Genomic DNA, 19,474 nt, shown 5'->3' with positions numbered 1-19,474 from the left:
TGGACCGTACAGGAAATATTTTGACCAATATCCTGAATATGTAATTCTGATTCGACCAAAGCAATTCTATTGATATGTTCTGGATGGAAGATACGACTGAACAGAGCAACCCCTTCCAAGAAGATATTTTTGGAGTCGAAATATACTGCTTTGGGATACATTCGTTAACTGATATCGTCCTGCAGAATTTAATAATCAATTAATTATCTTAGAGTACCGAACTTTAAGGTATGTTCATTAACAGCGTAAGGGCAACGGTCTTGCTGCAGTGGATACACCGGTTCTCGTCGGATCACAGAAGTTAAGCGCTGTCGGGTATGAGCGGCACTTGGATGGGTGACCATCCGGACCGCCGTGTGCTGTTGCCATTTTTCGGGGTGCACTCAGCCTCGTGATGCCAATTGAGGAGCTACTCGACCGAATAGTAGCGGCTCCGGTCAAAGAAAACCCTCGTAACGACGGGGAGAGCGGTGTGCTGACCACACGCCCCTCCTATCCGCATCCTCAGCTGAGGATGATCCGGTGGTCAGATGGTCCCGATGGGCCACTTGTGGCCTGATGACGGAGTGCTTAATAGCGTAGGGTCATGCGAGATCACTTAAATTCGGAAACAGGAGTCAGAGATGTGTCATAGCAACTACATAGAATGGAAATAAAGTAAGCAATTAAACTACTACACGGAAATCGTTCCGCTTGAGTCTGTAGAGATTTAATAGTGACATTTAACAAGTACCGAGTGGTTATAATTAAAGCGCAGCTACTCATAGAGGACCATTGTTGACTGTAATTATCGTATGGTAGTGAAACTTGGTAGACATTCTAATAAGTTAAGATGGAACCGATTTATGCTCGAAAAAAAAGTAGTTCCAAGGTGGATATATCGCTGGTGCAGTGAAAGCAAGAAAGACATATAGAAATGTTTTCATATGTAATGCATCAGGAACGGGATGTGGGCAGAAAAGGTCTAACAAGTAAGAAAGGCACAATGTTGATTCTATTGTTAATAGCTGCTTAGACAATTTGTTCAATACGAGCATTAGAGACGTTGACGAGATGCTGTAGAGCGCCAGATTTGCTTCTGGTGGCAAAAATTGGAACTAATTTTTCCCGGCGTAAATCGGTTCCACATTAACGCTTTAGCATATCTACCAGGTTTCGCCATGCCATAATTACAGCCCACACTAGACCTCCGTGATAGCTGCACTTTAATTATAATCACCCGGTATGTAGAGGTGCAGTGTTTAGCGAGGGAATGGGGGAGGCGAGTTATTATTTTACGGTATCCTGAAAGAAAACATTTGAGAAGCACTGATGTAGAGCAGTGTATTTGAACTCAGTATGAAATAATGCTTACTTATCTGCTGCAATGTTGACTGACATCAGCAGTGGCTTCGAGAAGTGCACTCTCAGATTCAAATGTTTAATATCGTACGATGCAAAATGCAATATATGTAACATCCAACTACCGTGATACATTATTGAATGTAACAAATTAACTAACTAGAGGTTACACTCGTGATGAATCAGATGGTTGTCGTGCTTGCATCTCTCCCGAAAAATAAATGAAGAAAATTATGTATATTCAAAATTTTGATTTGCAGGCTGTTATTTCAGAGCAGTAGGAATTTTAATTTTTACACTGTCTGTAGATAAACATGCAAAATTAACTTAAATACAGTTTGCATTCGTGCTGTTCCTACTACATAAAGGGTGTCTCAGCAGAGAAGATCAATATTCAGGGATATAACAGGAACAATCATCAAGCAAAAAAGCTTAATAATTGTGGGATCTAAAATGTATACCGTAAGAACTATGAGCACTTATTCGTCTTCGCCATTGTGAAAAACATCTCTTCTACTAAATAAGTGCTCATAGTTCTTAAGGTATGCATTTTAGAACCCATGTTTATTAGACATTTTTACTTCGACAAATCGTTCCTGTCATATATCTGGAAGCTGACCATCCCTTCTGGGCGAGGAGTCCTGTACACCAGTAGTATCCATGAATTATTCCGGGAAACCGCGTCCGACAGACATTACTGGTATCGTAAGAACTGATGTAACTCCATTTCTGCTGTGCTTGGTGATATCAAGCACACAACTAGAAAAGAGAAGACTATCGCAGGGGTTTCAAGCGGCAGTGATCTTAAAATGAAATACTTTGTCTGTTGTGAAGTATTTCTCGAGAGATGCTGATTTTAATTTGTGCATGCTGACTCTACAGAAAAAGTGCTGTTTTCACTCTCAGTCACAATGCAAAAAATGATATGAGCCGGAAGGTGAGTCTATGTTACGACAAAAAATTTACAGAGATAATTTGTGCTTCTGCATATTAATTTCAATTGCACCTGCAGCATCAGAGCAGTGGTTTTGAGCTAGAGTTCGAAATGACAACTGATTACCGATGTCGAAAACATAATTTATCATCTGGTTCCGCCCTATACATGGATCAAAATAACAAAGTAATTGACAGCTACTTGTGTACAGGACAGCTGCCGTAGTACCTACCAATAAGAGAAAGAGTTTTATCACACTTTGTGCTCTGCTCATCGTAGTTAGATCGGTTAGCTACCTCAGGAGCCATTTGCCACAATCGGCTGCAGCCGACACTTGTACCCATTCTTTCTCAGAGCGGCGTGTTTATTTTAAGTGACAGAGTGTTATAAACTCGCCGCGAAAACTTGCAGAAAAATGATAATACTTTTATCAGCCTACCAAGCAAACCTATACTGCACGGAAATGCCCAGCTGTCGCTACAGCAAAAATACTGCGTGCGCAGAAAAATGTGAAGTGATAACGTTTCCCACTCCTATGTTAGAACGTCAATTCCTTTGTTATTTTGACTGAGGTATAACACCGTACCCGAACAATGACAAAGACGAATGTACCCTCCTAGTAACAATGAATTCGATATCACAGTAGCATGTCTGTTGAAAGCTTATTGTAATGTCCCCACATCAGTCGAGCAAAGGTACGTTAATCGTGTGCTAAAAGCAAACGTCTTCACAGTTTCTTTCAGTTCACACCTCCCTTACCTAAAGAACGTTACTGAGGAAAAACCAAAAAGAAGGAATCACATGTCGCTCTGTGCCTCACGTCACCTGCAACCAGGTGGTACTTATTGCCCCTATTCGAAATGAGATGAAACTTTGTACTGAGGATACAGTAACGAATGTAAGAGTGTCCCTCGATCCTCTGACGTTAACACCATTGCAGTGTGACAAGTGTTCTTCGGACACGTTTCGCCCCAGATCTCGAATATCATCCTCATGACTAGATCCACTAATGCAGCTCAATGTCATTCTGTTAGTCTCCGCGTTATTGGAAAAGGGTTTCTATAACACGAACATCGAGGCGCAAGAATCGGCACTGTGAATAACGTACACACGTCGATTGACGGGCCAGATTCAGTCCCTTCGAAGCACCTTACGATGCACGACGCACAAAATAACACAAATGCTGTCCTGGTGGAGGCACACACAGTCCGCAACGGAGGAATCACTCGTGCCGGTATGGAGAAACACTTGGCAAGTCGCGCGGTAATTTACCTTCGTCGGTCGTAAAGCCAAAGGCGTCGGCGATGGCAGTCGGGAAGCACCTCCAAAGTCTCCGGTCGGCGGTGGACGGAGCTCGAGGGTCAGTTGAGGTCCGCAGTCGGCGGTCGTCACGCACACACTGGCGCCTGCGCCTGGAGGCTACACTAGGGCTGTCGGTCTCGCTGCCACCACTGCTCCAGTACGAGTGCGAGGGCGCCCCACTCGGCGTGTCGTCGGCTGGCTTACTGACTGACTGGCTTCTTCAGAGAGAGCAGCCGCTTCTCGAAATGAGCGCGCCTCCCTCCGGCAGCGCGCCTTTATACCGCAATCCGGCGCGGCGCGCGCGCAAGCCCCACGCACGCGTACACACCTTCCCTTTCCTTCCCTCGCTATTGTCCCCCTCGCTCTCGCCCACCAGCCAGCCAACGCCGAGACGCGCCGAAAACTTTCTATTTTTCCGGCGCGGCGGATACGTGCCGGCCCAAGCCCGTAGAGACTATGTGTGTGTGTGCGTGATCCGTGCGGTATGTGGGTTAGCGCGCTCGGTGGCGCAAGCCGTTCGTGGGTGGTCGGGAGCGGCCACTGCCAAGGACGGCGCCCACCCTTCGCAAGGACTCAGTGGAGGTCGGGATCGATGTATTTCAAACATCCTTGCAGATTGAATCGCAGATTCAAGAGGGGGAAGAATCGTGGGAGTCATGATTCAACGCCCACTCCCAAACACAAGACTTACAAGAAGGAGTTACATTTTTGTACTTATCAATTTTCAGACATCACAGCTACCTTTCTCAGAACAAAGTAGCAGAAAAACCAAACGTTGTGAAAATGATAGGGACTTCTAGAAATTACAAGCCAGGAATATTGATCTTTTGGATACTATAGCTAGCCTTATTTCTGTGCTTGCTAAGAAAAGCTGGAGAGGAATTCCGCCTTACGGAAGTACTGTTTGTACCTATATACGTTTCACCACTTTATGTGTTAGCTTCCGTGGGATTACTTGTTTATTTTCTTTTAAAATTAATTGTTACGTTTTAAGCTTTTTTGCAGGTTATATGTACTTGACTCTGACCACAATCTATTGGTTATGACCTGCAGATTAAAACTGAAGAATCTGCAAAAAGGTGGGAATTTAAGGAGATGGGACCTGCATAAACTGACTAAACCAGAGGGTGTTCAGAGTTTCAGAGAGAGCATAAGGGAACAATTGACAGGAATGGGGGAAAGAAATACAGTAGAAGAAGAATGGGTAGCTTTGAGGGATGAAGTATTAAAGGCAGCAGAGGATCAAGTAGGTAAAAAGATGAGGGTTAGTAGAAGTCCATGGATAACAGAAGAAATATTGAATTTAATTGAGGAAAGGAGAAAATACAAAAATGCAGTAAATGAAGGAGGCAAAAAGGAATACAAAAGTCTCAAAAATAAGATGGACAGGAAATGCAAAATGGCTAAGCAGGGATAGCTAGAGGACAAATGTAAGGATGTAGAGGCGTATATCACTAGGGGTAAGATAGATACTGCCTACAGGAAAATTAAAGAGACCTTCGGAGAAAGGAGAACCACTTGTATAAATATCAAAAGCTCAGATGGAAACCCAGTTCTAAGCAAAGAAGGGAAAGCAGAAAGATGGAAGGAGTATATAGAGGGTCTAAACAAGGGCGATGTACTTGAGGACAATATTATGGAAATGGAAGAGGTTGTAGATGAAGATGAAATGGGAGATACGATACTGCGTGAAGAGTTTGACAGAGCACTGAAAGACCTGACTCGAAACAAATGTAAGGATGTAGAAGCATATCTCACTAGGGGTAAGATAGATACTGCCTACAGGAAAATTAAAGAGACCTTCGGAGAAAGGAGAACCACTTGTATAAATATGAAAAGCTCAGATGGAAACCCAGTTCTAAGCAAAGAAGGGAAAGCAGAAAGGTGGAAGGAGTATATAGAGGGTCTATACAAGAGCGATGTACTTGAGGACAATATTATGGAAATGGAAGAGGATGTAGATGAAGATGAAATGGGAGATACGATACTGCGTGAAGAGTTTGGCAGAGCACTGAAAGACCTAAGTCGAGACAAGGCCACGGGAGTAGACAACATTCCATTAGAACTACTGACCGCCTTGGGAGAGCCAATCCTGACCAAACTCTACCATCTGGTTCAAATGGTTCAAATGGCTCTGAGCACTATGGGACTCAACTGCTGTGGTCATCAGTCCCCTAGAAGTTAGAACTACTTAAACCTAACTAACCTAAGGACATCACACACACCCATGCCCGAGGCAGGATTCGAACCTGCGACCGTAGCAGTCGCACGGTTCCGGACTGCGCGCCTGGAACCGCGAGACCACCGCGGCCGGCTCTACCATCTGGTGAGCAAGATGTATGAGACAGGCGAAATACCCTCAGACTTCAAGAAGAATATAATAATTCCAATCCCAAAGAAAGCAGGTGTTGACAGATGTGAAAATTACCAATCTATAAGTTTAATAAGTCACGGCTGCAAAATACTAACGCGAATTCTTTACAGACGAGTGGAAAAACTAGTAGATGCCGACCTCGGGGAAGATCAGTTTGGATTCCGTAGAAATGTTGGAACACGTGAGCCAATTCTGATCCTACGACTTATCTTAGAAGGTAGATTAAGGAAAGGCAAACCTACGTTTCTAGCATTTGTAGACTTAGAGAAAGCTTTTGACAATGTTGGCAGGAATACTGTCTTTCAAATTCTGAATGTGGCAGGGGTAAAATACAGGGACCGAAAGGCTATTTACAATTTGTAGAGAAACCAGATGGCAGTTATAAGAGTCGAGGGGCATGAAAGGGAAGCAGTGTGTGTGTGAAATCTTATGGGACTTAACTGCTAAGGTCATCAGTCCCTAAGCTTACACACTACTTAACCTAAATTATCCTAAGGACAAACACCACACCCATGCCCGAGGGAGGACTCGAACCTCGGCCGGAACCAGCCGCACAGTCCATGACTGCAGCGCCTTAGACCGCTCGGATAATCCCACGCGGCAGGGAAGCAGTGATTGGGAAGGGAGTGAGACAGGGTTGTAGTCTCTCGTCGATGTTATTCAAACTGTATATTGAGCAAGCAGTGAAGGAAACAAAAGAAAATTTCGGAGTAGGTATTAAAATTCATGGAGAAGAAATAAAAACTTTGAGGTTCGCCGATGACATTGTAATTCTGTCAGAGACAGCAAAGGACTTGGAAGAGCAGTTGAACGGAATGGATAGTGTCTTGAAAGGAGGGTATAAGATGAACATCAACAAAAGCAAAACGAGGATAATGGAATGTTGTCGATTTAAATCGGGTGATACTGAGGGAATTAGAATAGGAAATGAGACACTTAAAGTAGTAAAGCAGTTTTGCTATTTGGGGAGCAAAATAACTGATGATGGTCGAAGTAGAGAGGATATAAAATGTAGACTGGCAATGGCAAGGAAAGCGTTTCTGAAGAAGAGAAATTTGTTAACATCGAGTATAGATTTAAGAGTCAGGAAGTCATTTCTGAAAGTATTTGTATGGAGTGTAGCCATATATGGAAGTGAATCATGGACGGTAAATAGTTTGGACAAGAAGAGAATAGAAGCTGTCGAAATGTGGTGCTACACAAGAATGCTGAAGGTTAGATGGGTAGATCACATAACTAATGAGGAAGTATTGAATAGAGTTAGGGAGAAGAGAAGTTTGTGGCACAACTGGCTAGAAGAAGGGATCGCTTGGTAGGACATGTGTTGAGGCATCAAGGGATCACCAGTTTAGTATTGGAGGGCAGCGTGGATGGTAAAAATCGTAGAGGGAGACCGAGAGATGAATACATTAAGCAAATTCCGAAGGATGTAGGTTGCGGTAGGTACTGGGATATGAAGAGGCTTGCACAGGATATAGTAGCATGGAGAGCTGCATCAAATCAGTCTCAGGACTGAAGACCACAACAACAACAACAACACATGTACTTTTGGCTCAAAAGTATTAACATTTGCAAAAGGGGAGATTATTAGACGTAAAATATTTTACATTTGTTTTCATACAGTGGCTCAAATGGCTCTGAGCACTATGGGACTCAACATCTATGGTCGTAAGTCCCTCTCATACAGTGCAAAGTAGTGTGTCACTATGTTGAGGTGTTGTACAGGGGGGGGGGGGGTGGTCAAAAACATTCTGAAATATTTGCAAGTGCGTTGTAGGGTAAGCTGTGATGAGAAATAATTGTTCAGAAAAAAATATTCGATACGCTGCACGATTTCGAAGTTAGTTAGCACTGAAGCCAGCCACTCAGGCCATTGAACGTGTACATACAACAGGCCTGCGAGATGCAGTAAGTGTCAGTTGTTCTCATAGTGTTCTCATGGCGCACGAGAACCCTCAGCCTTTCTCTCGGGTTCGATCCTGACTGTCGTTCCATGTCCAATTTACGTATCGGTATCTTGTTTGGTCTCATTAAACCAAACATAGAAGACGTTTGGCGACACCGTCTCTGGCGGGATACTTGAAATTACGTACGCAACGACCTGAGCGGCTAACGTCAATGCTAATTAATTCTTAAGTGGCAGCGTATCGAAGTTCTTTCCTTAACAGTTATTTTTCAGTACAGCCTACCTACAACACCTTTGGAAGCTTTCCAGACTGTTTCTGACCACCCTACATGTTGTTCATTTACGATATGTTTAAGTATGTTAGTTTTATGCTGAATATGGAAATAATCCCCCCCCCCCCCCCCCCCCCCCCATGAACCATGGACCTTGTCGTTGGTGGGGAGGCTTGCATGTCTCAGCGATACAGATAGCCGTTCCGTAGGTGCAACCTTGGAGGGATATCTGTTGAGAGGCCAGACAAACTTCCGGTTCCTGAAGAGGGGCAGCAGCCTTTTGAGTAGTTGGAGGGCAACAGTCTGGATGATTGACTGATCTTCCCTTGTAACGTTAACCAAAACGGTCTGCTGTGCTGGTACTGCGAATGGCCTAAAGCAAGGGGAAACTACAGCCGTAACTTTTCCCGAGGGCATGCAGCTTCACTATATGGTTAAATGATCATGGCGTCCTCTTGGGTACATTATTCCGGCGGTAAAATAGTCCCCCATTCGGATCTCCGGGCGGGGACTACTCAGAAAGACTTTTTCATCAGGAGAAAGAAAACTGGCATTCTACGAATCGGAGCGTGAAATGTCAGATCCGTTAATCGGACAGGTAGGTTAGAAAATTTAAAAAGGGAAATTGGTAGGTTAAAGGTAGATGTGGTGGGAATTAGTGAAGTTCGGTGGCAGGTGGAACAGGACTTCGAGTCAGGTGAATACAGGGTTGTAAATACAAAATCAAATAGGGGTAATGCAGGACTTGGTTTAATAATGAGTAAAAAAGTAGGAACGCGGATAAATTACTACGAATAGCACAGTGAACGCATTATTGTAGCCAAGATAGACACGAAGCCCACTCCAATGACAGTAGTACAAGTTTATATGCCAACTAGCTCCGCAGATGACGCAGAGACTGAAGCAATGTGTGATGAGACAACAGAAATTATTCGGATAGTTAAGGCAGCCGAAAATTTAATAATCATGACAGACTGGAATTTTATAGTAGGGAAAGGAAGAGAAGGAAAAGTAATAGGTGAATATCGACTGGGAGAAAGGAATGAAACGGTAAGCCGCCTGTTGGAATTTTGCACAGAGCGTAATTTAATCATAGCTAACACTAGGTTTAAGAATCATGAGAGAAAGTTGTATACGTGCAAGAGACCTGGAGGAAACGGAAGGTTTCAGATGAATTATATGATGGTTAGACAGAGATTTTGGAACAGATGTGGACTCTGACAACAATTTATTGATTATGAACTGCAGACTGAAACTGAAGAAATTGCAAAAAGGAAGGAATTTAAGGAGATGGGACCAGGGTCCACTGAAAGAACCAGAGGTTGTAGAGGATTTCAGAGGGAGTATTAGGGAACGATTGACAAGAGCAGGGTAAAGGAATACAATAGAAGAAGAATGGGTAGCTTTGAGAGATGAAAGAGTGAAGGCAGCAGAGGATCAAGTAGGTATAAAGACCAAGTAGAAATCCTTGGGTAACACAAGAGGTATTGAATTTAATCGATGAAAGGAGAAAATATACAAATGCAATAAATGAAGCAGGCGAAAGGGAATACAAAAGTCTCAAAAATAAGATTGACAGGAAGTGCAAAATGGCCAAGCAGGGATGGCTAGAGAATATATGTTAGGATGTAGGAGCATATATAGATATAGCCTACAGGAAAATTAAAGAAGTCTTTGGGGAAAAGAGAACCACCTGTAAGAAAATCAAGAGCTCTGGTGGAAGACCAGTTCTAAGTAAAGTAGGGAAAGAAGAAAGGTCAAAGGAGTATATAATAGGCTTATACAAGGGAGATGCACTTGAGGGCATTATCATGGAAATGGAAGAGGACTTATATGAAGATGAGATGGGAGATACGATACTGCGTGAAGATTTTGGTAAAGCACTGAAAGATTTAAGTTGAAACAAGGCCCTGGGTACTGATAGCCTTGGGACAGCCAGCTATGACAAAACTCTTCCATCTGTCTGATGAGCGAGATGTATAAGACAGGCGAAATACCCTCAGACTTCAAGAAGAATGTAATAATCCGAATTCCAAGGAAAGCAGGGGCTGACAGGGGTGTAAAGCGCGGAGTGGCCGCACGGTTTACGGCGATATGTCACAGACTGCGCGGCCCCTCCTGTAGGAGGTTCGAGTCCTCCCTCGGGCAAGGGTGTGTGTGCTGTTCTTAGCGTAAGTTAGTTGAAGTAGTGTTTGGGACCGATGATCTCAGAAGTTTGGTCCCTTAGGAATTTACAAACATTTGAATATTTGAGGAGTGAAAATTACGAACTATCAGTTTAAAAAGTAACGGCTGAAAAATACTAACAAGAATCCTTTACAGAAGAATGGAGAAACTGGTAGAAGCCGAGCTCGGGGAAGATCAATTTGGATTCCAGAGAAACGTATGAACACGAGAGGCAATACTGACCCTACGTGTTCTCATGGAAGATAGATTAAGGAAAGGCAAACCTACGTTTATAGCATTTGTAGATTTAGATGAATCTTTTGATAATGTTGACTGGAATACTCTCTTTCAAATTCTAAACGTGGCAGGGGTAAAATCCAGGGAGCGAAAGGCTATTTAGAATTTGTACAGAAACCAGATGGCAGTTATAAGAGTCTGGAGGCACGAAAGGGAAGCAGTGGTTGAGAAGGGAGTGAGAAAGGGTTGTAGCCTGTTCCCGATGTTATTCAATCTGTATTTTGAGCAAGCAGTAAAGGAAACAGAAGAAAAATTTGGAGTAGGAATTGGTTCTGGGAGAAGAAATAGAGAGTTTGAGGTTTTCCGATGACATTGCAATTTTGTGAGAGACAGCAAAGGACATGGAACAGAAATTGAACGGAATGGACAGTATCTTGAAAGGATGGTATAAAACGAACATCAACAAAAGCGAAAGAAGGATAATGGAATGTAGTCGAATTAAATCAGGTGATGCTGAGGGAATTAGATTAGGAAACGAGACACTGAAAGTAGTAATGAGTGTTGCTATTTGGTAAGCAAGATAACTGGTGATGGTCGAAGTAGCGAGGACATAAAATGTAGATTGGCAATGACAAGAAAAGCGTTTCTAAAGAAGAGAAATTTGTTAACGTCAAGTACAAATTTAAGTGTCAGGAAGTCCTTGCTGAAAGTATTTGTGTGGAGTGTAGCTAGAAACATGGACAATAAACAGTTTAGACAAGAAGAGTCTAGAAGCTTTTAAAATGTGCTATAAAAGAATGTTAAAGATTAGATGGATAGATCACGTAACTAATGAGGAGGTACTGAACACAATTGGGAAGAAGAGAAAATTGTGGATCAACCTGACCAAAAGAATGGATCGGATGGCAGTACACATTCTGAAGCATCAAAAGATCTCCTCTTTAGTACTGGGAGGAAGCGTGTGAGGTAAAAATGATAGTGGGAGACGAAGAGATGAACACACAAAGCAGATTCAGAGGGATGTAGGTTGCAGTAGTTACTCAGAGATGAATAGGCTTGCACAGGGAGATGAAGAGGCTTGCGCAGGATAGAGTAGCATGGAGAGCTGCATCAAACAAGTGTTTGGACTGAGGACTACAACAACAACAACAACAAGCGATGCAAGTGGCTGCGTTTCATTATGTCACCATTCCGTTATATTTTACTGAGCACCGCTACGCCGCGACGATTTCAAAACATTGGTTGTAGGCCGTTACAATGATACAGTCCGTGGCATAAGATTTGAAACTGTATACGCGTTTCTATGGAACTTCATTCATATATCAGTTATGGTTGTTACTCTACTTGGTTCTAAAGTTACTTAATATTGATCGTCTTTTCATTCACGTAAAGAGTTTCAAAGGTACTTACAGAACGTCTCATTTCATCACTGATCACATTTATACGAAATGTTTCACCGGTCCACTTACAGATTTGCGCTGTAAACATCTTTCATATACAGTTCACGTTTATCATAAGTCAAGTAAGCACTCTTCTTTTCTCCTCACTTTGACGTGGGCAATATCACACATTAGTACAGTTTTTGTCTAATTTAATTAGTCACATTTAGTTTGTAACTGGAATACATCTTGTCAAAATTTGCAGTTGATGCATTCTTACATTAGTGTCATATACAACTCAAATTTGCATCCTCTGCAGAACGTGAGACCACTTGATCGCACTGGACTACAAGTGTCAAGTATGTTGTACAATGTTATTTTCATTCATATAGATTCATACCTTCGGTCTCTGCCGTTGACGTGATAAAAATAGGGCCCATATGCATGTGTTTGTTTTGTAACTGGAAGCAAACACGCGATCTTAAACGATTCTAAACACAACTCGAAACAACAATCGGACCAAAATCGTCCAGAGCTGTGTCTCAGCCGGCCGCGGTAGCCGAGCGGTTCTAGGCGCTACAGTTTGAAACCGCGCGACCGCTACGGTCGGAGGTTCGAATCCTGCCTCGGGCATGGATGTGTGTGATGTCCTTAGGTTAGTTAGGTTTAAGTAGTTCTAAGTTGTAGGGGACTGATGACCTCAGAAGTTAAGTCCCATAGTGCTCAGAGCCATTTGAACCTTTAAAGAGCCTGATGTACACGAATGTTTTTACTCAACAGAGTTTTGCACAGTTGAAGTGAGTTCATTTGCTCTTGTGCTTACACCTACTTTGTACATAATATGTATAAAACTTACTAGCAACAAGAGAATAATTACTACTTACGTGGATCACAACTCGTTTTATGTCAGCCTGAGGGTAAATTCCTTTTACCTTCAATGTGTCTGGATTTGCGAGGACATGGCGTCCTCCGTGTGACATGTTTACTATTTTATGTGGTCCTATATACAGTAAGTGCCACTTTGTTTTGCATTTTTCGTAACTCCTTCATCATTTCCTCTTTCTGAGACTACGGCACAGAAAACGCGGCACGTCAAAAGGTCTGATGTTATTACACTTGCATGTCGTACGTGTAGCCTCGTATCACCCCTAGTTTTACCGAGGAACCTTCCTTGTAATGGTGGAGCGAGCTTACTGGCTCACGCTGTTGTTCAGTGCGTAAGTAATCTGATTCTGCTACTTTAGCCTGCGCTAAATTATTCATATTACTTGCATCTTCGTTATGAACAAGATTTATATTACAATAACCTCCCTCTGGTCGGTTGTTGTGTAAAAACAAAACATCGGGTCGTATGCGTTTCCCCTTGACACCGTGATAGTACTTACCAAAAATGTCAATCATTTTTACAAGATTCAGCACAATCTTCTCTCCATGGTCTGTTAAGCAAATAAGCTGGCGTGAGAAGTCGATCTGTGCGTCCCTCTCCTTTTCCTACAATGGCGTAAGCCTGCATCTGGTGTTTCATCAACTAGATTGTGGCACCAGTAGCCGCCACAATGTTGTACGCGAAATATAGGCAAACGCTTGACGTGATTGATCTGTTTGAAGAAGCTTAAATCGATATAGACGCTCCTGTTTCTATAAGTAATTGCGCGTCAACACCGTTGATGGAACCGTTAACAGCGGCTTTTACCACTTCCAATTGGTCTTTCGTACAGTTACGATTTTTCTGAGACAACTTCTGCCGTAGGTCATCCCCTCCATTGTATCGCATTATGGCTATGTGTCGTGTTGAGCATTCATTCTGAGCCGCGACTGACTGACGAAGGCCTACAGTGATAGTCCACAGTTTGACGCCTCCGAATGTGAACTTTGCTCAGCTTCCGTCACATCCACAATGCAGACACTGTGTGACTGCGTCTGATTCGGTGATGCACATGTTTGCGGTGACTGCCTTTGTTGCTACTGACTACTGTGTGGCATCGATATCGCCGACATCTGACTAATGAGCATGTTTTGTGGCTGCTGGGGTGACGGAGCTGTATTTTGAATCCAACCACTGGTTCCGGGACTTTGTCACGACACGTTTGCTGTCTTCATATTTTTACTACGGGTGTTGTTATCCAAACCGTTATTATTTCGTCTTTTTCTCTTATAGCTGTTGTTGCGACCGTTCTGGTAGTTTCCATTGTTATTGGTAACTTGATAGTTATCACATTTGCCACTATATTTTAGCCTACCGTTATTGTTCTGACCGTTGTTTCCGGTTTATTTTGCCTGTAACTATTATTGTTCCAGCTGTTATCGTTCACTTTCTTGGCGTTCTCCTGTATCCAAGGAATCGATTACTGACAGGAAATTCTCCAGGTCAGAATCTGACTAATTTCTGTTGCCTTCAGTTTCTGAGAACGTCTCTATGGGAGATTGGTCCATTAAAGTATCTGGTCATGTTAATATACACTCCTGGAAATTGAAATAAGAACACCGTGAATTCATTGTCCCAGGAAGGGGAAACTTTATTGACACATTCCTGGGGTCAGATACATCACATGATCACACTGACAGAACCACAGGCACATAGACACAGGCAACAGAGCATGCACAATGTCGGCACTAGTACAGTGTATATCCACCTTTCGCAGCAATGCAGGCTGCTATTCTCCCATGGAGACGATCGTAGAGATGCTGGATGTAGTCCTGTGGAACGGCTTGCCATGCCATTTCCACCTGGCGCCTCATTTGGACCAGCGTTTGTGCTGGACGTGCAGACCGCGTGAGACGACGCTTCATCCAGTCCCAAACATGCTCAATGGGGGACAGATCCGGAGATCTTGCTGGCCAGGGTAGTTGACTTACACCTTCTAGAGCACATTGGGTGGCACGGGATACATGCGGACGTGCATTGTCCTGTTGGAACAGCAAGTTCCCTTGCCGGTCTAGGAATGGTAGAACGATGGGTTCGATGACGGTTTGGATGTACCGTGCACTATTCAGTGTCCCCTCAACGATCACCAGTGGTGTACGGCCAGTGTAGGAGATCGCTCCCCACACCATGATGCCGGGTGTTGGCCCTGTGTGCCTCGGTCGTATGCAGTCCTGATTGTGGCGCTCACCTGCACGGCGCCAAACACGCATACGACCATCATTGGCACCAAGGCAGAAGCGACTCTCATCGCTGAAGACGACACGTCTCCATTCGTCCCTCCATTCACGCCTGTCGCGACACCACTGGAGGCGGGCTGCACGATGTTGGGGCGTGAGCGGAAGACGGCCTAACGGTGTGCGGGACCGTAGCCCAGCTTCGTGGAGACGGTTGCAAATGGTCCTCGCCGATACCCCAGGAGCAACAGTGTCCCTAATTTGCTGGGAAGTGGCGGTGCGGTCCCCTACGGCACTGCGTAGGATCCTACGGTCTTGGCGTGCATCCGTGCGTCGCTGCGGTCCGGTCCCAGGTCGACGGGCACGTGCACCTTCCGCCGACCACTGGCGACAACATCGATGTACTGTGGAGACCTCACGCCCCACGTGTTGAGCAATTCGGCGGTACGTCCACCCGGCCTCCCGCATGCCCACTATACGCCCTCGCTCAAAGTCCGTCAACTGCACATACGGTTCACGTCCACGCTGTCGCGGCATGCTACCAGTGTTAAAGACTGCGATGGAGCTCCGTATGCCACGGCAAACTGGCTGACACTGACGGCGGCGGTGCACAAATGCTGCGCAGCTAGCGCCATTCGACGGCCAACACCGCGGTTCCTGGTGTGTCCGCTGTGCCGTGCGTGTGATCATTGCTTGTACAGCCCTCTCGCAGTGTCCGGAGTAACTATGGTGGGTCTGACACACCGATGTCAATGTGTTCTTTTTTCCATTTCCAGGAGTGTATTTGTCGATGTATTTTTCGGAGACTACCCGCTTTGGCATTGTGTAATTCTGGGCTCTATACAAGCCTCCTAAGATGTTCCTGAACACTTGTAGAACAGAACCGTCCTAGAAAGGATCTCTCAAAATCTAGAAATGTATTGAAAGTCTCTGAAACTTGGAATGCCGATAGTGATACATCTCTAGTTATATGTGAGATGACAAACTGAATTTTCTGCCTTTCTGTCCATGATCTGGGCAGAATACTTAGGAAATTCTTTAATATATCACAATGTGGATATCTTTTTGTCATCATTGAAATTTTGGAACTGGCGATGTTTGATCAAATTTTACTCTTGCATTAAGTTCGTCACAGTTGGTATGCCTGGTTCCGTGTAAGACATAATTCGGTTTCTCTCATGTCCGTGTTCTTACACGGTATTCTTTCATCCCCAGTCACGGATTTTAGTGAATTACCGTACTGAGGAACAGTGTGGCGTACATCATTTTGCTCTGCGCTGCTTTCATTACACACTTGCTTGTCAGTACCTACGACCTTTGTTTGTCAGTTACCTTGCCATATGGGGAAGACAGACAGTATGATTACCCTAATACTAGTTACCTCCTTATAAAAGACAAGGCAGCTTTCATCTTTGGCAAAAGCTACGTCTGTTGTGGCATTTTCTATCTCTTTCGTCATTCCCTCACCTGTGAACTCATTTCGTCCACCCTGAAGTGACTTTTTTCACTTGACCTTCTAAAGCGTCATCAGCTACTTTCATTTCTTGCAGATCTACAGTTAATCTTTTCACTTCATCCCGCAAGTCCCTGCAGTTAGTCTGCAAAGTAGTGACGTCTTCGCGAATAATATCTCGACTCTCATTAACATTTTCCACGATAGCTTTATCGCGAGCATCGAAGACTACATTTAGGCTTGACACTAACTCCTCGTCTCGAGCATTAGTGCTTGATTTAGTTGTTTGATCATTTCCTTCTTCCTAAGCTCCTGCTCCGCATCTCGATCTTTTTCTGACAGAGCATCTTTCCTACCTCGTTCCTTTTCAAACACGATCAGGAGTGGTTTTTCCTTAAGGGGTTGTCCCTCTTCACGCTCTTGTTCTCTTACTTCCAGTTTTCGTAACAGGTTAGTAATCAAATCTGTTCCTGGCACGTTCTGTATTAGAAGATCAGCTGACGCTGCCCCCTGCACAAAAATATCGATAACATTTTCCCTGATGGGCGTAGTAAACACAGTTCCTTTGTCTGCTACGTCTTGTTCTGATTCAGGAATATTTTATTTGTATTTTGGGTTTCTGCTTCACATGTGGGAGTTGCGGTTGTCGGTGCAGTCGGTCATTGTAGTATCTGTTTCCTGCACACTATCATTATCCCCGACGTCAGGGATTTCCTTTCAGTTTGGCCTATCCAGTGTGCTAAGCTATTATGACACTTCACACGCAATGCACATAAAACACTCGAAATACAAAAAAGAACTTATAACTAAACATACAAATATTTCCGCAAAATTGTTTATCGGCTGCTCTTGAAAATCGCTCCACCATCTGAAGACTGTCTCGCAGCTGATCTTTCGCACGTAACTCGTGCTGCGCTTATCTATAGTCAGTTCAAAAAATATGCTGTGCGCATGTAGCGTAAACTTACTGGTAAGAAACCTGGAAGTGAACACATAATGTCCTTACCTATGATACCTTGTCTAAATAAGACTGTAATACAGTTAAAGGTCTCTGTTGGATTCCTTTCATGTTAATTTCTTAAATATGTTGTCATTTACGGCATAAATTCCTCTTCTAAATTTACTGTGGTGTTTCTGACTATCTGGGAGGATACTGAGCAGTGGAGCGTGTTACTTTTACACATAAACAAGAACGATCTGTCACACTTCTACACTTTAAAACACAGTTTATATGTAATTCATGTCACACAGTCTCATACAGAACCTACACCCGCTTTCTTTTATATACTGTATATGATACGATACTGTCATAATGTCCTTACCTATGATAGCTTGTCTAAATAAGACTGTAATACAGTGAAAGGTCTCTGTTGGATTCCTTTCATGTTAATTTCTTAAATATGATGTCATTTACGGCATAAATTCCTCTTCTAAATTTACTGTGGTGTTTCTGACTATCTGGAAGGATACTGAGCAGTGGAACGTGTTACTTTTACACATAAACAAGAACGATCTGTCACACTTCTACACTTTAAAACACAGTTTATATGTAATTCATGTCACACAGTCTCATACAGAACCTACACCCGCTTTCTTTTATATACTGTGTATGATACGATACTGTCATCCCCCTTCCCTTCTGTGTGAGAGGATGAATGAGCAAATGTATTTCTAGTTACATGCTTGATGGTAGCAGACAAGCCTGTCTGCTAGAGAACAGTAGGACCAACGTCGGAACAGGTAGCTACGCTTTCTAAAAGCAGAGAGGTTTCTATTCTTAGTATGGTCCTGTCCATCCCTTGTCATGTTGGTATAGGAAGCTGCCTCTCTGGTCACTTCCGTTCGGTAGGGGCCCAGATCAGTCTGTCCGTGGAGAGCGTCTGAAGCGGTAAGATCTCCGGCTAAGCGCGTGTCTGCTAAGTCCGTAGGACAGTGGATTTCTTAAGTTCAGCCTAACTGAAAATTTAGTCACCTTTATTTCAGGTTTAGCTCTAAAATATCTAATGCTATCTTAAATTGCAACGCAGTGTAATTTGAGTGTGAAGTTCAGAATATCTTCCGGTAGTTGCTTTGTCACTACTTTGTGAGTAAAGTGGAACCACGTGTTGATCTAACTAAGATCATCAATCTTAAATGAGGATGTGCGTGAGATTATAACGTCTCATCTTGACAATATTTTTCAATATAGCAACTTTTCTTTATGTTCAACCCACGTGGGGTGTACTTTGTGAGACCAGTACCATGTGCTTATACAATTATTTGACCCATCAGGTTAGTAGTAAGACGATAGTAACCAGTTCGAGGTTTTTCTTTTGTAAATTGCGTTTCGATGTAATTTATTTTAATTATCAAAATTATTGTGGAGTTACACTCTTTGTGTAAACCAAGTTGACCATGTGAAGCATGTGGTGTAAGCATCAAAGTAACCCGCAGCTATTCTTTTCGGGAAGATTTCACAGAGAGTTAGTATGAATTTAGTATACCAGTGTGTGGTAATTTCATGACGGACAGGATTGCGCTACAAACGTAACTTCTTTGGGTGAAAATTGAATCGGTTGGTTGTGGTTAATTTCCTCTTGGATATGTTTCAACGTTTTTCGTGTGTTATTTTATGAATGCCGTGTTATATGTAGTCTCCCAATCTTGGCTCCTTATTTGATGTGTTCCGTAAGATCACAAACTCACATTTTCACAGTCCCAAATAAGGCACCAGTTTAGTTATGAATCAAGTTTGATACGCTGAAATTTTAACGGAACAATGATCAATGTTAAAATAAATTTCCAAATATAAACTGATTTATTTCTTTTTATTTAAATTGTCTTTTTATTTATATATCACCGGTTATCGTAAAATGAGTACTAAAAGATTATAATTAATGTTAGTTTGGTTGGAAATTTGGTAAGCTAGACTGGATACCTGGTGAAACAGTTGCGCAGTAGTGCAAGGTTAACTTCCTCAGATAGCTCACAGCTTTTAACCCACTTTTATGGTCTTGAATATCAGCACCGCT

The 19,474-nt window shown here is 43.2% G+C and overlaps 1 protein-coding gene across 1 annotated transcript in view; it reads right to left on the bottom strand.

The window, feature by feature from the left end:
* LOC126457397 (uncharacterized) overlaps positions 1-3,801 on the bottom strand; it is a 127,016-nt gene extending 123,215 nt beyond the window's left edge. Inside the window, exon 1 of the mRNA XM_050093659.1 lies at positions 3,548-3,801. The gene's annotated coding sequence lies outside the window, so the exon portion shown is untranslated. The remainder of the gene's footprint in view (positions 1-3,547) is intronic.
* Between the last annotated feature and the right edge of the window lie 15,673 nt (positions 3,802-19,474).

Source organism: Schistocerca serialis, chromosome 1 (genome assembly GCF_023864345.2).
Source record: "Schistocerca serialis cubense isolate TAMUIC-IGC-003099 chromosome 1, iqSchSeri2.2, whole genome shotgun sequence".
NCBI lineage: Eukaryota > Metazoa > Arthropoda > Insecta > Orthoptera > Acrididae > Schistocerca > Schistocerca serialis.
This window is presented reverse-complemented; position numbering and strand designations above follow the sequence as displayed.